Source organism: Equus asinus, chromosome 6 (genome assembly GCF_041296235.1).
Source record: "Equus asinus isolate D_3611 breed Donkey chromosome 6, EquAss-T2T_v2, whole genome shotgun sequence".
In the NCBI taxonomy this organism is placed as follows: Eukaryota; Metazoa; Chordata; class Mammalia; order Perissodactyla; family Equidae; genus Equus; species Equus asinus.
The window spans coordinates 62,885,081-62,907,752 of NC_091795.1; the positions used below are offsets into that span (position 1 = coordinate 62,885,081).

Sequence of the window (22,672 nt, forward strand, 5' to 3'; positions counted from 1 at the left end):
AATGAGCCCACCACCCCGAAAACTAATAGTGGCACAAGTGGCCTTTTCTCCTTGCTATGTACACCCCTGGGTGTTTCCACCGTCACAGAGCCAGAAGCTTCACCACAGCAAAGCCTGTTGCCAAAATGCTGTAGGGCTGTGCTATTTCAGGAGGGCAGTTTTCCCAGGTTGCTATCATCTGCGTTTTCTAACCAGGGTTGGGCAATTCACAGGATGTGAAGCCAACCAGTGTTGAACGTCCCTCTAGTTTCAAAATGTAAATGAGCAAGTGCCAATTGCAAGTGCCCAGAAACACATCTGAGCAATCGGCCCCGGGGGAGCCCCGAGTTGTCAACTCCCAGGGAGGAGGTAAGGGCGAGGCCTCGGGGAGGAGGACTCACAAAGAGGGCTGGGAAACAGATTTGTGTGTTGGAAAGCAATTTGCATGAGGTCTGCCAGAGCCCAGTCTCTGGGGTGCATTGCACAATCTTGCAATCTCCCAAGCAAAAGGTGAAGAAAGGAGAGAGGGGAGCAGAGGGGAGAAGGGTGTGGGGATCAGACCAGCTTTTATATGCGATCTTGTTTAAACAAGGCTCTTATCAAAGAGTAATCCTAAACTTTGGTCTTATCTCAGCTCCCTGGGGAATGGGTATGAGACTTTCTGGTTCCAGGAGGGAGGATTAAATTGCCTCTTAGTGATAAGAGCCCTACACAAGCAGATAAGGTTGATAGAAATGAGGGGATTCACTTGTGTCTAGTGGGGACCTTCTTTGCGTCCCACTGTCTGGTCCATGTCTTCTGTTGTACAAGGTGTGCACCAAGGCTGAGAAGAAAGCTGGCATCTAGTTATGGAGCTGCGTTGGCTGGCACAGCTCGAGCTGTGGGTGCTGAGGAGGGGCTGAGATACAGAGGAGGAGCCACGCCATGGCTGTGCAAGGAATGTCCAGTCCCATGGTGGCTGAGCAGGTGCAGGGCATTAATTTTGAAATCTATTAAATCTCTATTATGTGCCTAACACTCTGTTAGATCCTATGGGAAAAACCCCAAGTAGTTGACATATAACTAAATGTGTATTTACTGTCTACCAAGTTCGCAGCCCGAGGTAGAGAAGGAACAGCCACAGCCAGGGAGGTGGTGGAGGGCGGGTTGCAGGGGAAATGGTTAGGCTCTGCAGCCAGACTGCCTGGGCTTGAAGCCACACTTGGCCATGTGACTGGGTAAGTTACCTCTCTCGCCTCCGTTTTCTCACCTATAAAATGGGAATAATTTCCCAGGGTTGTTGTGAGGATTAATTGAAAAGTGCTTAGCACAGTGCCCGGAACACAGTAAGTGCTAATAGACATTTAACTGTCATTTATTGTTATTATTGTTACCTAAGACTCTGGCCCTTGCCCTTTGGGTGTTTACAACCTAAAGTAAAAAGTTAATAAGGCATGTCCTGAAATACAAAGCCACTGGACCTGGTTATTGCTGGTAAGTGCATTATAGATATCAGAGGAGGATGAAGACCCTTCCAGCAGGAGTCATTAAAGAAGGTTCCAGGAAGAGAAGAAGCACTGGGCCTTCAGAATTGGGTGGGAATTTTGTAGATGAGGACGTTCTAGCTGGGAACAAATGGCATATCCAAGAATATGGAGGCAGGAAATGCCAAGCATGCCGTGGGGTGCCCGGTTGCTTTGGCTTGGCTTTAACTAAGGCCCCACAGGGGAGTCATGAGAAATAAAGTTGGAGATCAGGTAAGTCGGTGCAGGAGGCACACTATGGAGTTTGAACGTGATTGCGTATGCAATAGGAAGCCACCGGGAGGGCTTTGCCAAGGGAGTGGGATCTGCTTCTCCTGCCTTCCCTGAGGGTGATCTGTGCTCACATGTGGAGACGATGCTGAACGCTCCATCACCAGATCTGCAGAGACTCTCGTCAGCTCAAGCTCCTTGCCAACCAGTATGCTGGAGGGCAGGTCCTGTTCAGTGTGCAAAAAGGCCCTTTCTCCATTTCTCCCACCCTTGGAGCATTCAGGACTGGCTGGGAAATGACCTGAGCATGGGAATATGGTCAGGGAGGCTGCTACAGGTCACTGAATGGAGCTAAAATTGGTCTGGAACTATGCTGTCCAATATGGCGGCCACTGGCCACTTGTGACTATTGAGTACTTGAACTGTGGCTGCTCCAAATTGAGATGTGCTGTGAGGGTAAAATAAATACCAGACGTCAAAGACTTAGCACAAAAAAAGAAGGTAAAATAGCTCATTAGTAATATTTTTAATATTGATTACAATAGTATTTTTAATATCATGGGTTAAATAAAATGTCAGTAAAATTAATTTCACTTGTTCCTTTTTACTTTTTTATGTGGCTACTAAAATTTTTAAATTACACATACAGCTCTTGTTATATTTCTATTGGACAGTCTAAAGGGATAGGGGTTGGGTGATTTATGGCCTGGATAATTACCAGGGTGGTAACTATATACCCCATATTAGCCTGGGTGTGGTGCCTGGCTTCTAAAAGAGCCAGGCTCAGATTTAAACCAAATCAGCATTATGCTCAGGATAAGAAATTCAGGGAGAAAAGGGCATATCAATTTTTCTGTATCAATTCTCCAAATTTCTCCAGAAGTTGGCTCCAAAATTCTGACTTTCACTTGAGGCTGTAAGGTGGCAGGACACAGTGTTGTGGGGGCCACTTTGAGGAGAAAGTCTTCACCCACGAGAATAAAAGGAGAAGCTTCTAGGACATAGTGGGTGCCAGGTCATACTTTCCTGTACCTTCTGTCGGTAGCTCCTTGCGTGGGCCTGTCTGTGAACACAACCATGCTGGTGAGTCAGGAGCTGGTAGCAGGCTGGGATCAACAGGCCTCTGAAAAACACTTTGAATGTGAAGGAAATACGTCAAGCTGTTTTAAAAGATTATCTCAAGGTTTCGTAATTATGTATGACTTTTTCCCCCCTCTGGTGCTTTTCAGGATTTTCCTAATTTCCTACAGTGAATAAATAACCAAATGAAACCTTTTCTTTAAGAGCAAGAAGGGAGCAGATTCCCAGCTGCTACTAGGTGGAAGCTGGTCAGAGAGGGGACTCAGACAAGACGCTGCAAGTCCCCAGGCTTAAGTGAAGCAAGTCTCGGTAGAGAGAGGTTCTCTTTGTGGAGGCTGGAGAGGCTCCATCAGCAGCCCACATAGGCAGGCCTGACTGCTCAATACTGATGTAGCGTCAAAGTTAAGGGCGTTCAGGAGACAGGCAGAACTGGGTTCAAATCCTCAGGGTACGCGTTACTGTCCGTGTGTCCTTGGCAGGCCACCCACCAACTTCAAGCCTCAGCTTCCTCACGCTGGGCTCATAACCCCTGTAAGGACAGTAAATACTCCATAAACACTAGCTATCATTATAATGGAGGTTTAGCTTTTCAAATATTCATTCTAGCAGTAATAGAAAGAAATTTTTTAGTTTCCTAGGCTCCACCCTGGGTATTTCACAAGCTTTTCTTTCCAGACAAAACAGGAAGGTGACAGGTTGCATAAAGAGCTGCAGGAGGTGGGAAGCTGAGCTCCAAGAGGTCACTCGGCTGCACAGAAGCTCTGTTCTAGCACTGCTCTTGACATTCCACCGCCCATGTAAAAGTCCCCGAGGAGAGGTGTGGTTCTAGAATCCCCAGTTAAGAAAAGCCAGAATAATCATAAACATTTTCACAGAGTTCTTATATCAACAACCTGCCTGTCACAGAGGGCAAGAAAACAATACATCGGCCTCTGAACATCCCAGCTGGTGTTCATCAGGGGCTCGAGTGGGCTTGAGGCCGGGTCTAATTGGATAGACTTTCACTGCCCAACTCTGGGACAATCACAGTGTGATGTTTTATTGCTAATGGGCTCAATGTTCAGAAGGAAATAGAACATTTTCCCATCATTCTTGATGTTAAATTTTTTTTAGGTTTTTTTTTTAAAGATTTTATTTTTCCTTTTTCTCCCCAAAGCCCCCTGGTACATAGTCATGTATTTTTAGTTGTGGGTCCTTCTAGTTGTGGCATGTGGGATGCTGCCTCAGCATGGCTTGATGAGCGGTGCCATGTCCTTGCCCAGGATCCGAACCGGCAAAACCCTGGGCTGCCGAAGTGGAATGCCTGAACTTAACCACTCGGCCACGAGGCCGGCCCCTTTCACTTTTTTTTATTGTGGTAAAATATACAAAACATAAAATTTTCCATCTTCACCATTTTTAAGTGTATAGTTCAGTGGCATTAAATACATTCACACTGTTGTGCAACCATCACCCCCATGCAACTCCAGAACTCTTTTCATCTTGTCGAACTCAAACTCTATATGCATTAAAAAATAACTTTCTGTTCCCCATCTCCCCAGCCCCTGGCAACCACCATTCTACTTTCTATCTCTGATTCTGACTACTCTAAGTAACTCATATAAGTGCAATCATACAGTATCTGTCTTTTTATGACTGGCTGATGTCACTTAGCATAACGTCCTCAAGGTTCATCTATGTTGTAGCATATATCAGAATCTCCTTCCTTTTGTAAGGCTGAATAATATTCCATTGTATATATACACCATATTTTGCTTATCCATTCATTGGTCAATGGACACACGGGTTGCTTCCACGTTTGAGCTATTGTGAATGATGCTCCTGTGAACATGGGTGTACAAATATTTATTTGAGACCCTGCTTTCCACTCTTTTGGGTATATACCCAGCAGTGGAATTGCTGGGTCATATGGTAGTTCTAGTTTTAATTTTTTTTTTTTTTTAAAGATTTTATTTTTTCCTTTTTCTCCCCAAAGCCTCCCAGTACATAGTTGTATATTCTTCGTTGTGGGTACTTCTAGATGTGGCATGTGGGATGCCGCCTCAGCGTGGTTTGACGAGCAGTGCCATGTTCGCGCCCAGGATTCGAACCAAGGAAACACTGGGCCGCCTGCAGCGGAGCGCGCAAACTTAACCACTCAGCCACGGGGCCGACCCCTCTAGTTTTAATTTTTTGAGAAGTGTCCACAGTGGCTGTACCGTTTTACATTCCTACCAACAATGCACAAGTGTTCCAATTTCTCCACATCCGTGTCAACACTTGTTGTTTTCTGTTTTTTTGATAGTAGCCATCCTAACGGGTGTGAGGTTTGATGTTAATATTAAATTGCTTCAGAGCTTTCCATGTGCTTTTTTATTTAATATTTTTGTTTTAGGTGTTTCATCTCCACTCGGACGCCAGGCCACCCTTGTTAACTCTTGGCTTGCTGCATTTTACCTGTTCTTTCTTCGCTGGTGGAATTCTCCAGGCGTGTTGAAGTAGGGCTGGTGAAGAAGGACACCATCCACAACTGGAACCTGGAGTCCAGTAGGAGGATGGATTCTCTATGGACTGCAGGTTACCATAATAGGGCCAGGAGCGCGGGAGCCCTGATGGTGTATGGAAGCAGCTGTCGACCCTGAGAAAATTCACAGCACACTATCACAATACCTTAACCCAGCAGTTCTCAACCCAGTGAGTGACTTTGTCTCCCAGGGGACTTTTGGCAATGTCTGAGGACATTTTTCGTGTCACAACTGAGGGGAAGGAACTACTGGGGTGAGGGTACTACTGGCACCTAGTAGGGAGAGACCAGGAATGCTACTAACTGTCCTACAGTACACAGAGGTTCTCATCCTCCCTACCCCCAGCCCCCACACAGAAAGAACCATCTGGTCCAGAATGTCAACAGTGTCGAGGTTGAGAAGCCCTGGGTGAAGTTGACGCAGTAATCAATGCCATCCATTATATGCCCCTAAATGACACGTCCAGCCATTGTTCCCAACATGCACTCCTGTTCCTCTCAGGCAGGTCCTGTCTCTATTCCTAAACCTGACTTTCTTAGTTCCAAACTCTGTGCCCTTGTACATGTGGTTCCCTCTGCCTGGAATGCTCTCCTATGCACCCATCTGAACGCTGCCTTTTCCCCAAAGCTCAAGCAGCTCCTCTCCTGTGAATTTGTCTTCAACAGCCCCAGTCACGGTGACCTCTCTGACCTGCCTCTGAAGCAGGAGCATCTATTTCTCACTTGCCATGCCAGGTAGGATTGTTGTCATATGATATGTGGAGTGTAAGCTCCTTGAGGGCAGGAGCTAGAGCTGTACGTATGTGTATCTCTACGTGTGCATCCTCCATCGTGTCTGCGGCTCTCTGTACGTAGCCAAATAACTACACCCCTACACTGCCAGAGGTTTTCCCTTGCTGTCCTTTTGTGAGTTGTTCCTACACTATAAGAAAAATGGTTGAAAGGTAGAAAACTTGGTTGGCTGAGGCTTGGGAATATCTTTGATGGAATAGGATTTGCTCTACATGGCTCAGAGATGGCAATTTTATCAATTTCTAGCTCTTTAGATAAACAGCTACCCATCCTTCCTGTGAAAAGTCTGTGATGACATATATGAGTAAGTAAATAACGTGATACTGTTTGCCAAACTGCGTGCCCAGCAGCAGAGCAGCGGGGAGCCAGGCTGAAGTTCCCCCTCATTTCCCGCTGTCAGCACAGCGGCCTCACCACTCTGGAGGAGGAGGAGCAGTCCAGGCCAGACCTTTATGACTGCTGAAATTCAATTATTTCCTTTGATACTGTGTTGCACTGTTTGAGCTGAAAAAATCTGTGCGTGTGTGTGTGTGCGTGCGTGCGTGTGTGGGGTTGCACAGTAAGGGAGAAATAATGTTTTTAAAAGGAACAGCATGGGCCTTGGTGTGAGACGTGAGTGTGCATTCAGTTCTGTCATGTCCTGGCTGTGAGACTTTAGAAGGCAATCTCTTTACCTCGCTGAGCCTCAGTTCAGTTTCTCATCTGTAAAATGGGGTTATGGCACCCACTTCGTTATGGTTGTAGCGAGGATTAATAATGCAAATTGGCTGGCATAGTGTGGTCTATTAGTAAGCTTACAATAAATGTTATTTTCCTCTGCTTCATTTCCTGCTCTTCTCAGCCAACAACAATGTGATAATAGCATGAATAGTAACAGCAACTATAACAATATTATAATACTTTGTATTTTTGAAGAATTTTCATATCCACTTGAGTGTCATCAGTTCTTTTAAAGCAGCTGAAGCAGAGATTTTTAGTCCCATTTGTCAGATGAAAAGACAGCTCCAAGGTTGGGGTTGCAATGAAGTAATAGGAATAACATGTTTACAGGCTCACAGAGGTCCTGTCTGCAGACCTAGACACAGGTGGCTTTCCTGCAGGCTGGCTTCCTCCCCGACAACTTTTTCCTTTTCTTTTCTTTCTTTTCTTAATTTACAGGTGGGTGGGAAGGAACATTATTTTCCTATATATTCTCTCCTTAGGCGAACTCATCCACACACTGGTCTATAATTACCATCTACACGTAGATGACTCATACAAAGATCTTCAGAGCTCTCCTCTGAGTTCCAAACTGGTACTTCCAGCCTGTTCCCCATCAGCTCTGGAGTTCTCAAATGCTCCCCAAGTGCAACCAATGCTAATCTAAGCCTGTAGTTCTCTGCTTCAAACCCTCCAATTCTTTCCATTATTCTGAGGGAAAGGATGAAGCTAAACAGCGTACTGTGTTATGTGTCATCTAGCCCCTGCTGCCTCTCTGGCATCGCCTTTTGTCAGTGCCGTGTGGGGACACATTTAGAATCCCAGAGTTGGTATGAAGATTATTTTAAGATGAAGGCATTTGGGATTCAACAGATCCAGAAAGAAGCCTTCTTGGAGCTTCCCTCATCTGACTAAAAGCTGAGACTGCTGGGAATTGAGGCTGCCACAAAATCCCCCCTCAGGGTGGCTTTTATTCTGGGAAGGAGACCAGGAGTAAACCTACCGTAAAGCCTCTCTCTGGGGGTTTTATGATCATGAAAAAGAGAGAAAGACCACTTGAACCTACATGAAAAGCATTATCACAAACTTTCTTATCTCCCATTTGTTCTTCTAGAAATCCATTTGTCTTTTCTTTAAAAACCCACTGCTTCTTCCTATAGAGGCCTTTTTTCTCCAACCCCTTTTCCCTACTAAATTAGATATATAAGCCTCTAACTTAAATCATTTATCGAGCTACTTCTTTTGTAAGCTCCCATATGCATATGAATAATTTTTTCCAGTTAATCTGTCTTTTGTTAGTTTAATTCACAGGCTCCAGTACTGAACCTAAGAGGGTAGAGGAAAAGTTTTTTCTCTCTGTTGCCCCCTTGATCTCTGTGCTCTACTACACTGACTTTCTTCTGGTTTCTTGATTCCTCCTTTCACAGACCTGTGCCCATGCTCTTTCCTCTTGCAGGAATACTTTTCCCCTCCCTTGACACCTCTATTTAATTATGCTCATCCTACAGAATTGTTAAAATAGCACCTCCCTAAGGAAGCCTTCTCTGATCTCCCAATTTTAGGCTCTCAAGGCATCCTGTACTTTTCCTTTGTAGTACTTGTTTAGTTGCAATGAAAATTTGTATGATTATTTAATTAATGTCTTCTCCCCCAGTGTAAGCTTCTTGGCGGTAGGAGTCCTCTCTCTTTTTGCTCACCATTGTATTCTAAGTTTCTAGCGCATAGTAGGCACACCAGAAAAACAAATTACTGAATAAATGCATGAGTAAAAAAATAGAGAAGAAACTCCACATATGACAGACTAGAGCCACTCCCTACAGGATCCCCCTTTTCAAACCAAAGACACGTGGAGCCGCCACATCCCAGTTCTTTGAAGGCCAGTCATATAATGGGGGCAAAGTGATCTCCAAACGGTCAATGCTAGTGTGGGAAAAGTTGCTACTCTCTTGGGGCAAATGTCCTCGCCATGGATTAGATGACAGTCTATTTGAGAAAGGTTGACCCAGAAAACCATCCTGCAACATGCAACATGCATGAGAAACCAGATCAAATCTAAAAATAGCTCCATCGCTGCAATTGGAAACGCTCTCATGAGGACCCAGCCTCTCTCCTTGCAACCTGTATCCCTATCGAGGCTTTTACCCTTTTTATTGCACTACAGAATCCCAGGAGGGCAGTGCTGAGACGAGATCTGGTCTACTGCTCTCATTTCAAAATGAGAAAATTAGGTCCAGAGAGGCTTAGTGACTTCTCCCCATCACCCAGGTGGTTGTTTGCAGAATCAGGGCTCACAGAGGGACTCCACTTCTCCTCCACGGTGGTGCTGGGCTTTGACACCTCCTAGGTTTTAGCCATCTTGGAGGCTGAAGACCCTGCAAGACATCTGTTCTTGTGGGTCACCCACATTGGAGGCAGGAGAGCGGGGTTTATTTCCCACTTCTTTGGTTCACTGGCAAAATGAGTACAAGTTTGGGGAGGGACAACCTGAGCAGACCGCTCAAGATCCAGGAGAAGGATCCCTGAATGGAGCCTGGACGATGGCAACCTGGAGGACAGGAGCTTAGATTCTGGTCTGGTCTTAGCTCTGCCACCTGACAGCTTGAACTATCATGTGGGCAACACAGTGGTCTCTCTAAACATTTATTAAATGAGATAATAATACTGGCTTCAGGCTATTGTGAGACTCAAGTAAAATAATATACTAATGACCTTTAGCACAAGGTCTCGCATCTGGTGGTCAATAAATTCAGGTGTTGTTCATTTTCATTCCAGTTCAAACTCATGAACAGTTGCGGGAGGTCTGCTTTAAAGGTAACCAGTTGGGGAGCAGAGGAACTACCTGGGAGGGGAAAGTCAGCCCTCCTTCCAAACGATGACTCATTTTTTCTTTAGATATGTTGACATATTTAATCAGGTTGCAGTCAAGTTCTGCTGGCCCCAGAGCCTCTTTCGTTGGCTTTGCATATCTCTTCTCTGATCCATCAGTCATAGGGTTTACAGTTCAGCATCTGGAGCAAGCTGAGTTCCCTCATTCCCAGATTCTCAAGTAGCTAATCCCTGTAACATCCAGTCAGCGGCAAAGAGTACTCGTGGTCACTAAGAGTACTCATGGTTACTAAGAACTTTCTCGTACCCTAAGTATGAGGAGATTGAAGTGGTTCTCTTTTAAGCCTCTGTGACTATGGTATAAAAAGTATTTTGAGCTGGAATGGAAATATTTTGAGTTCCTGAAATCCTTTATCTGCCTAAAAGTAGAGCCTCCTCAAAGAACTCTATTGTCATAAATCCCCTCCCAGGAGCAACTCTAATCTTCAGAGAGGAGAAGTCGGCACCACCAACTCTAATCTTCAGAGAGGAGAAGTCGGCACCGTGCCCAAGCAGACATTGTCACAAAACTGTCATATCTCCCATCCACTCTCTGCAGGGCCCATTTGTCTTTCCCACACCTCTTCTCCTCCCTTTTCCCTTTCTCTCCTAAGATGGTATATATACCCCAAATTCTAACTGCCCCTCTGGATCACATTTCTTTGTGAACTCCCATACATACGTGATTAAAATCCATGTTTTCTCTTGCTAATTTGTCTTGTCAGTTTAATTTGCAAGCCCCCAAAGTATGAACCTAAGAAGGTAGATGGAAAGTTTTTCCTCCCCAACAAGATCATGGTACCACTATACTGTTTATAAACTAAAAAACAATAGATAGGGGGCCGGCCTGGTGGCACAGTGGTTAAGTGCACACGTTCCACTTCAGGGGCCTGGGGTTCGCCAGTTCGGATACCGGGTGCAGACATGGCACTGCTTGGCAAAAGCCACGCTGTGGTAGGCATCCCACATATAAAGTAGAGCAAGATGGGCACGGATGTGAGCTCAGGGCCAGTCTTCCTCAGCAAAAAGAGGAGGATTAGTGGCAGATGTTAGCTCAGGGCTAATCTTCCTCAAAATAAATAAATAAATAAATAAATAAATAAATATATACAAACAAAAGATAAGGGGCTGCCCCCATGGCCGAGTGGTTAAGTTTGTGTGCTCTGCTTCAGCGGCCCAGGGTTTTGCCAGTTTGAATCCTGGGCACGGACACGGTACCGCTCACCAGGCCACGCTGAGGCAACGTCCCACATGCCACAACTAGAAGCACCCACAACTAAAAAAAAAAAATTTTTGACTATGTACTGGAGGGCTTTGGGAGAAAAAAGGAAAAAAACAAATGAAAAAAAACCCCAAAGATAAAATAAGTATAAGAAAGTGTAAGTTTCCTGTTCAGACTATTTTGGTGTTTTTTTCCTCTACAGCAAGCGCTAGATTCTTTCAAAAGCATTTTCTCTGGTGCCCCTGCTTTACTAGGGCCTAAACACATCTGCCTACTGGGTAATCCAGTCACGAGCATTGTTAGTCCTAAGTGTACAGATCAGGAGTAAAGGCTTATAGTCAGTAAGGACTGGAGTAAGGATAAATTTGCAGCCTCTTGAAGGAGTTGAAGCTTCCTACCGTCATCATTAGTGAACCCTTCAGACTGTCTCCAGCTCTTCACTGTGATCAAAGGCACCGGGATGCACATCTTTGGGCATGAAGCTTTAGGTGCATGCAGCTCTGAATACTTCTACAGAATAGGTTTTTAGAAATGGAATTTTGAACTCCAAGCCTATGAACACTTTTAGCATCTGACTATGTTTTTAAATTATCTGATCATATTTTCTCATTTCTTAGGAATCAGGAAATCCAGCACTCAAAGTTGCTTTTACTTGTGCTGGTTGTTTCGACTTTCCAGAAAGGAAACTTTGTTCAGGGAGAATAATAAAAAACTTGGAAATAAGGCAGACATGTTTGTGAGACCTTGTAATATCATCTGAGAATGGGTCCTAACAGGCCCAGCGGAGGATCAGCTGACTCTCTGAGGAATATCACTTTATTTGATGAACAATTGGTTGTTATTGTTACTTTAACAATTTCTTTTGGGAGGTCGCATTCCCTCACAAGGACTTCCTAAAGTAGAGAGCAGCCCCTAGATCAAGAACTTCACAGAAAACATAATTTTGAGATCCTTTGTGCCTTCACGGCCTTCTTGTCTCAGGGTTGCTTCACCAACCAGTGAATTTTCGCCAGAATATGGCAAATTTGGCTCATTTTCAGAGCTTTTATGCATCGAAGTCTGATGGTCATACCTATCTGTCTGCTATGGATAAGATATGTTTGTCTTCTCAAAATTAGAAACAGAAAATGTGGCTTTCTAAGTCAAGTCTGCCTGTATGACTGTTGGAAACTGGTAGGAACTAGTTACTGTCCTTCAGAAGAGAGTTGGAAAGGCCTGGTCTGGGCCCCAGAAACGCTGACTGGAGAAAAGGCCTGGCAGATGAGGTTGGAGGTGGAAAGCACGTCCTTCAGCTCAAAGGCCGGCAGCCTGGGTAGATGTGGAACCGCTGCTTGTCCTGGACAGTCTGTGAAAACTTCCACCGATGAAGTAGAGACCTGGGCTCTTTCTGTCCACAGCAGTCATCTGTCAACATTTCTTCGTTTAAGGAATTCCATGGGATGGAACCAGGAAAGCTCTCCATGGGGAGAAAGTAGTGACCACAGCTTTCTGCCTGTCCAGCTCGGCACTCTCAGAGTTGTTTACCTGCAGAGGTTTATTTCTGTTTTTTCCTGTACACATGTGTCAGTGTCCGTATTTGTGTCTGACCCAGGGCCGATGTTAGCACTGAAGATTGTGCTTCTTGTTTGTGCATCTGTAAATGAGAAAAACCTTCGCCCCTCCACACAGAGGAAAACTAATTGGCCATTTACGATGATCTGTGTGTAATTATAGCCTTGTATATCTGGCTACAATATATCTGGTTGGCTTCTTTGGGGAAAGCTGGGTTAACAGATTATAGGAATTTGTCATTTGTACTCATTACAGGGATCTTAAGAGAAGGAAAAAAAATGCAAATAGGTATTGAGCTCACAATTAGCAGTCTGTTCTAAAAACGTACCAAGGATTTGTTTTAATCAGGTGTGGTAAGCCGTGCAGACATGGAAATGATTGTCATGAGGAGAAGTCTGTACTCACAGATCCCTAGAAACAGGAGGCAAGTCATGCTATGGAGGGCCACAGGGGGAAGCACCAGGGCTGATCAGGAGACAGAAGGGGGAGCATGGCCCAGAGCCTAATTAGGGTTTTCACAGGAAGGAATGGGTGAGACAGAGTAGGTGTGTTGAGAAGCTTAGGATTGGAGAGTTTGAATAATCTTGGTGAGCTCCGGGCCTCAGGGGTGATCCCTAGCTGTCTGGTACCTGGTCCTGGGATGACTCAGGTGAGGGGAAATATTGGCTTGGTGTGTGGGAGTTTGATAAAGGAGATGGCTGGGGTATGGGCCCTGGACTGGTTGGTTTGTATATCAAAGGCACAGGTGCAGAGGAGGGTAGCTCTCTAGGACTTAGGTAGCCCTGAGAGGCAGTCTGTCCAGGATCAAGGCCTCAAATGCCAAAACGTTTTTTTTTAAAGATTGGCACCTGAGCTAACATCTGTTGACAATCTTCTTTTTTTTTTTTCTTTCTCTTCTTCTCCCCAAGGCCCCCCAGTAATAGTTGTATATTCTAGCTGAAGGTCCTTCTGGTTGTGCTGTGTGGGATGCCGTCTCAGCTTGGCCTGACGAGCGGTGCCATGTCTGCGCCCAGAATCCAAACTGGCAAAACCCTGGGCCTCCGAAGTGGAGCATGCAAACTTAACCACTTGGCCACGGGGCCGGCCCCAACCTTTTTTTTGGATGAGGAAGATTGGCCTAGCTGTTGTGTTTATGAGGTTCATAATATGGGAAGAACTGTCAACAAAAAAGAGCAGCTCAGCTCTCCTGGGCCAGTGATGAACAGGCAAAGTGTTACCTCAGTGGTTGTTCACCTTTCAGGATGGAAAGAAGCAGACTCATGTTCAGGTGCATAGACACAGTAACTCTCAACGAACTGATTTTTATGATTTTTTCCTGTATATAAAATACTCTTGCCAACCAGGAGCAATGGTAATACACACTTTACTGGGTGGATTAGAAGGAACTTGAGGTTTGCCAATGTCCTCAAAGACCATGATACATGCTTACCCCAGAATGGTTATGTATTACACCCAATAGAGGATTCTACTCACCTTCATTCTGGTGTTATTGGTTACCAGAGTAAATTAACCAGACATTCAGTTTTGTCATTAGCAAGGGGTTTCTGCTATCCCTTCACTTTGTCTAAAGACCCTTGCTACAGGCTATACGTCAGAAATAGAATCTTTTGAAAAAAATGCTAGAAGACTAAGTAAAGGGCTCTACCAGGCACTCTCACCTATTGACACTACAAGAAATAGACTTATGGGCACAGACTTCCCATATGACTTCTGGGAATCTGAAGTATTATCCACACATGAACAGGATATGTATGCCGAGGTGCTGCCGTGGGCCATACCATGTCCCCGCAGAGTTCATTCAACACTTATTCCTTCCTAAGATTTATATCTATGAAATTGAATGTGTCTCCTGCGTGGAGTCTTCTTCACGCTGCTCACACGGCACGGCTGGAGTCCTCTCCTGCAGGGTGTGGACTTCCTTCCGCCTCCTGGCCAAAGTAGGATATTCCTTCAGGAGTGGTCACCCTTGGACAATGACATCAGTCTCAGCTTGTCTGGATCCACACCATCAGTCAGGATTCAGAGGTCATCAGCAGATGGAAACCACTTCATTTATTTTAACAGATAGTTCAAAATAAATAACTTTATTAACTAGTTGTAACTAGTTGTAACGAGGTATCTGACAAGGCAAAAAGAGAATACCAACTTATCACAGATATAGCAGCTGTCAGAAGCACCTGCCATACCTGGGGCTGAGGAAACAAAGGAGAGAGGTTGGAATTACTAAACTTAGAACTTGGAGGGGCTCCTGGGGAGCTGGAACTTAGCCTCTGAGGAGGGGCTGCTGCCCAAACCCTGCTGGTGTCTCTGAGGGGGTGCAATGAAGGTGATTCTGCTGCTCCCTGGAAGGAACAGCCACTGCCAGGAGAAGATGCGTTGCTGGGGTGCCGCTGTCAGGAACAGGTGGCAAACTGGAAGGAGCAAACCACGTGTCCCTACTCCAGCCTCGCAGGCTCCCATGATTACCCACTGCCAGTGGAGCTTGTCAGGGAGCAAATGGCAAAGGAGAAAAGTGTTTGTAAGGAGCACAGCCAGCATCACAAAGTGGAGTATAAAGGCTGGATTGGAGCTGAGAGGTAATAGCTTAGTAACTGGCACACCCAGCTTTCCTAGTTTCTTATTAAATTCCTGGTAAATGAACCAGAGGTGGAATTTCTTTCCACTTCTCTTATGTGCAGTTATTTTCGCCTTCAAGCATTCAGACTTTTGTTCTTGCTGCCATAATATTCGATCATCTTCTGTGTGCAAGGCAACTTTCCTGTCCATATTATAGAAGTTGGGACTTTCCAGTCCTCAGCTACTGTGATATTTCACAGCTTCCCTATCTGGGCCACAAGGTCTTCAAGAGGAAGTGATGTGTGATACCCCACAGTGCCTGGTTCAGGGCCAGGACCACAGAAGGGCTGAATACTTACAGAGTGACTGGCTGACTGAATGCATAATGTGGTTTCACTTAAAGGGACTCCTTCCCGGTCACGGTCTTTGCTCTCCTGCTCACACACAACTCTGCCTCCCCCGACACGTGGCCAGTCAAGAATGGTCATCTACTTCATCTCTAGGCTGAGACAGGCTAGTCATTTGCAGCAAATGACTGGGTAAAAGCACATGGGCGCTCACTAAGCTTGGAAACAGGAGGCTGCAAAGGGCTTTCTATGCGGGACTCAGGGCTGGGAGTTCCAGCAAGCTCACTGGGGTAGGCTTGTGACAACGGCTGCATTGCCTGAATGACAAGAAAGATGCCCGGGGGGAACTTCATGATGTGGGACTTCCTCTGATCAATCCAGAGCCAAGGGGCTGATTTCATCCTTATAGACGCGTATTCACTACTTCACTGCCCTGCGACAAGTACCCTGCTTCCTGGGGAGTTCCATGGTGAGGACAGAGGGGACGGGAAATATCACTTACAACAATTTCGAGCACAACATGGATCAGGCTTCCTTAAAAACTGCTCACTGGAAACAACCCATGTCCATCAACTGATGAATGGATAAACAAAATGTACCCTCACAATGGAATCCCGTTCATCAATAAGAGAAATGAAGTACTGACTCCTGCTACAACGTGGATGAACCTGGAAAACATTATGCTACGTGAAAGAAATCAGTCACAAAAGATTACATATCACATGATTCCATTTATATGAAATGTCCAGAACAGACAAATCTATAGAGACAGAAAGTGGCTTAGTGCTTGCCAGGGGCTGGGGGAAGAACGAATGGGAATAGACTGCTAACAGGTATAGGGGTTCTTTTTGGGGTGATGAAAATGTTCTGGAATTAGTGGCGATGGTTGCCCAACCTTGTACAAAAAACTACAGAATTGAACAGTTTAAGTGGTAAATTTTATGGTACATGAATTATATCTCAGTTTTTTTAAATGGAAAAAAATGATACTGTAAAAAGAACAAACGAAAAATCAAAACCATTCACCATCGCCATGAGTTTCCTAAATGACTAAATGCTACCATGGCTTTCAACATCCAGCATTTCAAACAATATGACAATGGCAACAGATTTAAGAAGTTGACAGCAAGCGTGGGTTTCATGGGGCTCCTCCCATAGAAGTTTATAGGCAGAGTTTATTTCAGACTCGAATTGGAAGGTCTACCCAGATGACTTCAGAAGCTGTGACAGTATGTGCACTGTCCCCTAGCGACTGTGACATTTCTTCCCAGTAGAGATGATTATCTATTTAGACTGTAAGTTATTGAAAGAGAAGGACCATGTTTTCTCCATCTCTTTTGTCCCCCACATCTATCTATGTTCCATGTGTAGAACACGTAGACAAATTTCGCCGCCCTTTCCCTAATTATAGGAGGAAAAAAGGCTACTGTCCCAAATCCAATACTGAGTTTGACCCACTTAATTATTTTTATTTTATTTATTTATTTATTTTGAGGAAGATTAGCCCTGAGCTAACATCTGCTGCCATTCCTCCTCTTTTTGCTGAGGAAGACTGGCCCTGAGCTCACATCATGCCCATCTTCCTCTACTTTATATGTGGGACACCTGCCACAGCATGGCTTGACAAGTGGTGCCATGTCTGCACTCGGGATCCGAACTGGTGAACCCTGGGCCGCCAAAGCGGAACATGTGAACTTAACCACTGTGCCACCAGGTCGGACCCTCACCTAATTATTTGTAAATTGATGGAAGCAAATGGTGTCTCCATCTCCCTTCAGAAGAGTAGGGCACAGGAAGTCATATCAAATGCGGTTAAGGAAATGCACAGTCCAGTTTCTAGGAACTGTTTGCTTTTATATTCCTTGATTGGGCTGAAGTACAGAGCACTTTATCTTTCTCCTCCTCCTCCTTCTACTTTTTGCTGCCTCTCTGTGTGTGATCCTCTTAACTCAGAACTCTTATTTGCAAGAGAGAGAAGAAATTCAACTCAGACTTCCAGAAGATTCAGTTAGAAAGGAGCCAAGGAGCGCAGAGTCCAATGTGCCAAGCAGTGGTCACATGCCCATCATTAGGACCATGGAGGCCTGGGCATCCCACCAGAACTAGAAAAATTTGTCAGAGTTCCAAACAGTTCTCTCTACTCTATCCCTTTTGCTTTGATGTATAATATTGACTGTATTATTTATCTAATACTGTGTAACAAATTACCCCAAAACTCCTTGACTTACAACAGTAAGCATTTATTATCTCACGTAGTTTCTGTGGGCCAGGAATTCGGAGTGGTTTCACCAGGTGGTGTGGCTCTGAGTCTCTCATAAGGTGGCAGGATCAAGATGTCAGTCAGGGCTGCAGTCATCTGAAAGCATGACTGGGGCTGGAGGATCCACTTCCAGGTTGGTTCTCTCACAGGGACGGTGGCAAGTTCATGCCAGCTGTTAGCAGAAAGCCTCCATGCACCACCGCCTGGACTTCTCCATAGGGCTGCTTGGGTGTTCTCACAACATAGCAGCTGGCTTCCGCCAGAGCAGGTGATCGAAGAAAGAGCACAAGGCAGAAGCTGCAGTGTCTTTCGTCACCTAGCCTCAGAAGTCTCATTTCCATCATTTCTACAACATCCTATTGATCACTCAGGTCACCCGTGGTGTGGGAGGGGACTACATACACAAGGGTGTGACTATCAGGAGGCAAATCATTGTATGGCCATCTTGGAGGCTGGCTGCCACATAAGCCATACGATAAAAGGCAGTTTCAAATGAATTAAGTGGGAATTCCTCTCTATGTCCCCCAACACAAACTCTAAATCCTGGTTGTGACACCTCAAAAACGCATACTGTACCTACTTGCAGAAGATCCAGGGGAATGAGCAGGGATTAGACAGAGGGAGGAAAATCCACTGTGGATAATCTAAGAAGGATTCGGACTCACTCGTCAGAAAAAAGAAAAGGACTTGATTGGAGCCCATAAATCAGCAAGGGGCTAGAAGAGAGCCCATTTTGCCAAATTACAGGATAATAGAGAGGGGCTTCCTTTTCAAAGTCAGAAAGTTGTAGGAACATTCAAACGTGCCCTCCAATGACTCTCACTCCCCTGGGGAGATCCAGATTGAGAACACAGACAACACCTTCTGAGGTGAGATCAGAAAGTTCCGCATGGTTCCTCCAAACTGCTCCTCGGCAGTCTCCCTGGCTCTGAAACCCTTCCGTGGAGGGGCCGCCCGCACAGTCCCTCAAGTGCCCATGAGACCCGGTCCTAGTTATGCTGGGGCCCCAGGTGGCCTTGTTAGGATAAAGCCACTGAAGGGATCGGGGCGACTCACTCTGCAGCTGTTTTCTCCCTGTTGTTTGGTAGGTGGGTTTGGTCCTGAGGTTTCCTGGGTGGGGTTGTCTCACTAGGCCAAACCAAGTCTAGAGATCTGGCTCAGATTTGGGGTGGGGATTGGAAGTCCCTCGTCCACCTAGCTGTGGCTTCAAGACACTGGAGTTGTCACACATGTGTGCACATGCAGGCGTGTGTGTTTCTGTGCGTGTGTGCTTGTGTGTGTGTGTGTGTTGGGCCTCTAAAACTCTAGTTGTTGTTTGCAGACTGGATATTGTAGAGAAATTATTGCCAACTGAACTATACTGGGGTTGAGCATCTCTGTTTATATTTAGTATAAATATACCTGATCCAAATGACTTCTGTTGTGAGTGGGAATGCAAAGTTCAGGAAGAAAACAAGGGGGAAATGGAAAAACACTTATGATTCCAAGTTATGTTTTGTGTTTTATGTCCACAGTGCCTCCTTTGTCCCCAGAACCAGGATGGAGCTGTTTGTGCCATAGGCAGCCATTCGGTGCCTCTCCGGGGCAGAGGGGTGAATCTCTCTATGCTATGCTTTGGGCTGACTGTGTCTTGTCCTGAACTGGGGAGCTGAAGAGTGCTGGGCTGGTCATAAGAAAGTCCTGAGTTTGAGTCCTGCTTCTGTCTCCAGCCAGCTTTGCAAACTTGAGCAGGCCTCTTAGCTTCTCTGAGCCTCAGTTTTGTCATCTAAATCAGAGCTGATAAGACCTGTCCCGCCCATCTCAACGGCTTGTGGGGAGGAGTGACTGGGATAATGAGGGTGAAAGTGGGATAGGTGTGTATGGTATTGTTTTGTAAGTACATGTCAAGCCACCAAGCCACCACAGGTGCAGCTGCCTGCTGTCTGTCGCTGAGCCTTGCCCATCTGATTAGATGGGTCCTTGTCAGTGTCCTCCACCTGCCACATAATGGCTCCAAATCACAGGGTACCTGGCAGGGCGAGGGCCATGTTTTATAAGCGTGTACCATTTAGGGATACTTTCCTTAAGGAAAAGAATGTGAACACAGGCTTGAGCCTCTCCAAGGTCTTGGAAGGGGCCCATGCAACCGGGGACCCTGAAAATCCTTCAGCTTTAAGATAGTTCTGCCTCTGGCTTCCAGACTTGATACATATGTGGGATCTGAGCATCTTAGGGAGCAGACCAAGATTCAGACAACCTCACCCCATTGCATTTTCTGGATTGGGAGTTTTCAGAAGCTTTCCCAGATGTTGAAGCTGAATCCCACCAGAATATACTATGAGCATCCCCTGCCGGAATGTTCCTTGACTCACTCAGGGCGGCTCTTCCTCTCCTCATGATCTCTACCCTACATTTACATGTGAGGCCTCAAGCCCAAGCCCTCATTTCCCGGGTGGAGGAGGTGTGGCCCAGAGAAGTGCAGTGACTCACCTGAGGTCACACAGCCTGTTAACAGCAGAACTTAGAGAGGAAACTGGAGCCCCCGAATCCCATGTAGATTCTCTTTCTACCACGTCCCCTTGAATACAAGTCTTCTTGAAGTTATTGCTGACTGTCATCTCATTGTCCATCAGGAATCTGCTGTCAGTGGACCAGTTTGGTAGTCATTTGTGCTTCCGACCGGGGACAGCCTGCGTTTGCTCACCAGTGGCAGAATGGGTTGTTGACCTTTGACTTGGCCAGCATGGACTCCTGCAGCCTCGCCCTAGCTCTCCCCAGGGGTCTGGCAGCACTGACAAAAGGTCAGCCTAAGACAGCTCCCTCACCCCACACTTGGAGATGGGCTTTGCACCCCACACAACACTAGGAGGTCCCCGGGCCCTGGAACCTGTCCCCTGGTATCAGCTCTGTCCCACAGTTCTTGTTTGTGTTCCCCACCTTTTTTCCAGAAACCTACCCTTTGGGTTAACCTTGCCTCAGAATTTGACCTTTGGTTGCCTTTGGCTCACTTACCTCCAGCAAATGCCAGCCCCAAGTACCCCCACACCTGCCCCTGTGCCCCAGCCAGAGCACTGATTCAGCCAAGACAGAAATCCTAAAGGTCCACTCAGAGCCTCTACACTGAGGGGTCCAATAAAGTGTGGCGAGTGTGTGCCTGCGTGTGTGTAAGGAGCTCATTGTCCCCTGGGCAGGCCTAGCTCTGACCCAGTCCATCCCAATGACACTCTACTCTAGGAAAGTCAGGAGCCTCAAGCCACACTTGCTGTGCCCCTGGGCCCAGGGCTGACACTCAGACACTAACAAACGGCTTCAGTTGTACCAGTGGTTAAAATACTGAAGTACCTCCACATCGCTGGGTAAAGAGCTGCAGCTCCATGTCCCCTGAGTGCCCTCTGCCAGCTCAGACCCTTGACTCCTCTGCCACACCCCCAAGACGTTCCCATGATCCACAAAATAAAGGGTTGGCCCTTGGCCTAGTAGGAGGTCTCCAGGACCCTGCCCCAGTTCTAAGGCCTTTGTCTGCCCTGACTGGTGGGAGTCTGGCCATACTGGTGATGCAATATTTGGACTATTACACCCACTTGGGCTGACTTTAGGCCCCCACTTCTGCTACTAAATGGGCCCCCTGCAGCCTGGTTTCTGACACGAGGTCCCCGCTCAAGCTCCACTCCTCTTCCTGGCAGTGTGTGCCTGCTGACACCACGCCCCGAGCACAGGGGTCTGCACAGTCTTCCCAGGAAGGACTTCTGCAGCCCAGCCTGGTGCTGTCTGGGGCCCTGCTGTCTCTGACAGGTCACTCTGAGGCTGACTGCTAAGTGATCCCAGGCCTCTGGAACCACACTGCAGAATCCCACTAAGGCTTGGCTACATCTTCTGGCCCTCTCTGGGCTTTGCAGCACCTCCACACACCTGAAGGGTGGTTCTGGTTCAAATCCAGGCCTTCACAGCCCGGCTTGTTTCACTGCAATTAACTGCGCTGTGCCTGACAGAGTGTCCAGATAGGTCCAGGAAGGGCAGGGAGGGGCCAAGCACGCCCTCCACCATGGTTAAACGCCTCCACCCCTGCACATACACAAAAGCAGCCAACCAGCCCCGTTCCTGTACTTTTCATCTTCACTGAGATGATCACTCAGCAGGTTCTCTCTAGGCTGCATATGACCCGTCCCTCCTGATCCTGACTCCCCTGGAGCCTGGATCCCAGCCGGCAACCAGGCAAAAAAGCATCAGACAGTCTGAGGCTGAGGGTAGCTGAATGTGAAGTCTACCTATTGCCCTCCTCCCTCACCCGCTTTGGATTGGAAGAGAGACTTGCAGCACTCATGGTGCATTTGAGGCTTCTGTGGGAGGATCCGCGGGAGGCAGTTTTCACCTCTGAAGTCCGTTAATCCCACCACGCAGAGAACTGTCTGTTCTGCATAGGTATAGGAACAGGCCTATCTGAGATTAGAGAGTAATAAAAAAAAAAAAAATTCTAGCTAACATTTTTTGAGTGCATAACCTGAGCGAGGCATCTGGTAAGCACTTTGCAACCATTTTCTCATTTTCTTCTCCAGGAGACAGATTGCCATGGAATTTCAGATGTGTAAGTTCCCCAAGGCAGAGGCTGCTAGCTACCTAAGCCTATGTTCCTTCTTCTCTTCCTCCTTGGTAAAAGTGTCCTGATTTTATTTGGAATGGCAATGTACCCAGACGAAAGTCTATATTTCCCAGACTCCTGTCCAGCTTTGGGACTAAGATCTGACTGATGAGATTTAAGTGGAAGTGTTCAGGGCTTAGGCTCCTTAAAGGGAGTGGCATTCTTTAATCCCTCCCCCTTCCTCCTTCCTGCTCCCTGGAATTTACAGGCATTGGCTGGAGTTCTGGCAGCCACAGCGGACCCAGAATGGAAGCCATGCATGGCGGAAGAGAAAGACAGAAGGAGCCTGGATCCCCACGAAGCATTCACAGCAGCTAAGAACAGCTTACCCATGACCTTTTTTTGTGAAATAATAAAAACTTGTGTGTTTAAGCTACTGAGGTCAGTTTCTAGTTCTTGAAGCTGAACAAAATTCCTAACTGATATAGGATCTTAGAAATCAGTGAGTCAACAAATGGTTCCAGGAAAAC

The 22,672-nt window shown here is 46.4% G+C and overlaps 1 long non-coding RNA gene across 3 annotated transcripts; it reads left to right on the forward strand.

The window, feature by feature from the left end:
* Positions 1 to 210: 210 nt before the first annotated feature.
* On the forward strand, positions 211 to 22,566 carry LOC123286577 (uncharacterized). 3 transcript variants are annotated; one of them, XR_011504044.1, is made up of 6 exons: positions 211 to 348; positions 5,167 to 5,465; positions 5,962 to 6,030; positions 20,200 to 20,367; positions 22,120 to 22,148; positions 22,411 to 22,566. It is a non-coding gene; the product is annotated as an uncharacterized lncRNA (long non-coding RNA). The 3 variants fall into 3 exon arrangements; XR_011504045.1 differs by lacking the exon at positions 22,120 to 22,148 and having other exon boundaries at positions 22,411 to 22,564; XR_006529085.2 differs by lacking the exons at positions 20,200 to 20,367; positions 22,120 to 22,148; positions 22,411 to 22,566 and adding an exon at positions 10,083 to 10,358.
* Positions 22,567 to 22,672: the final 106 nt, after the last annotated feature.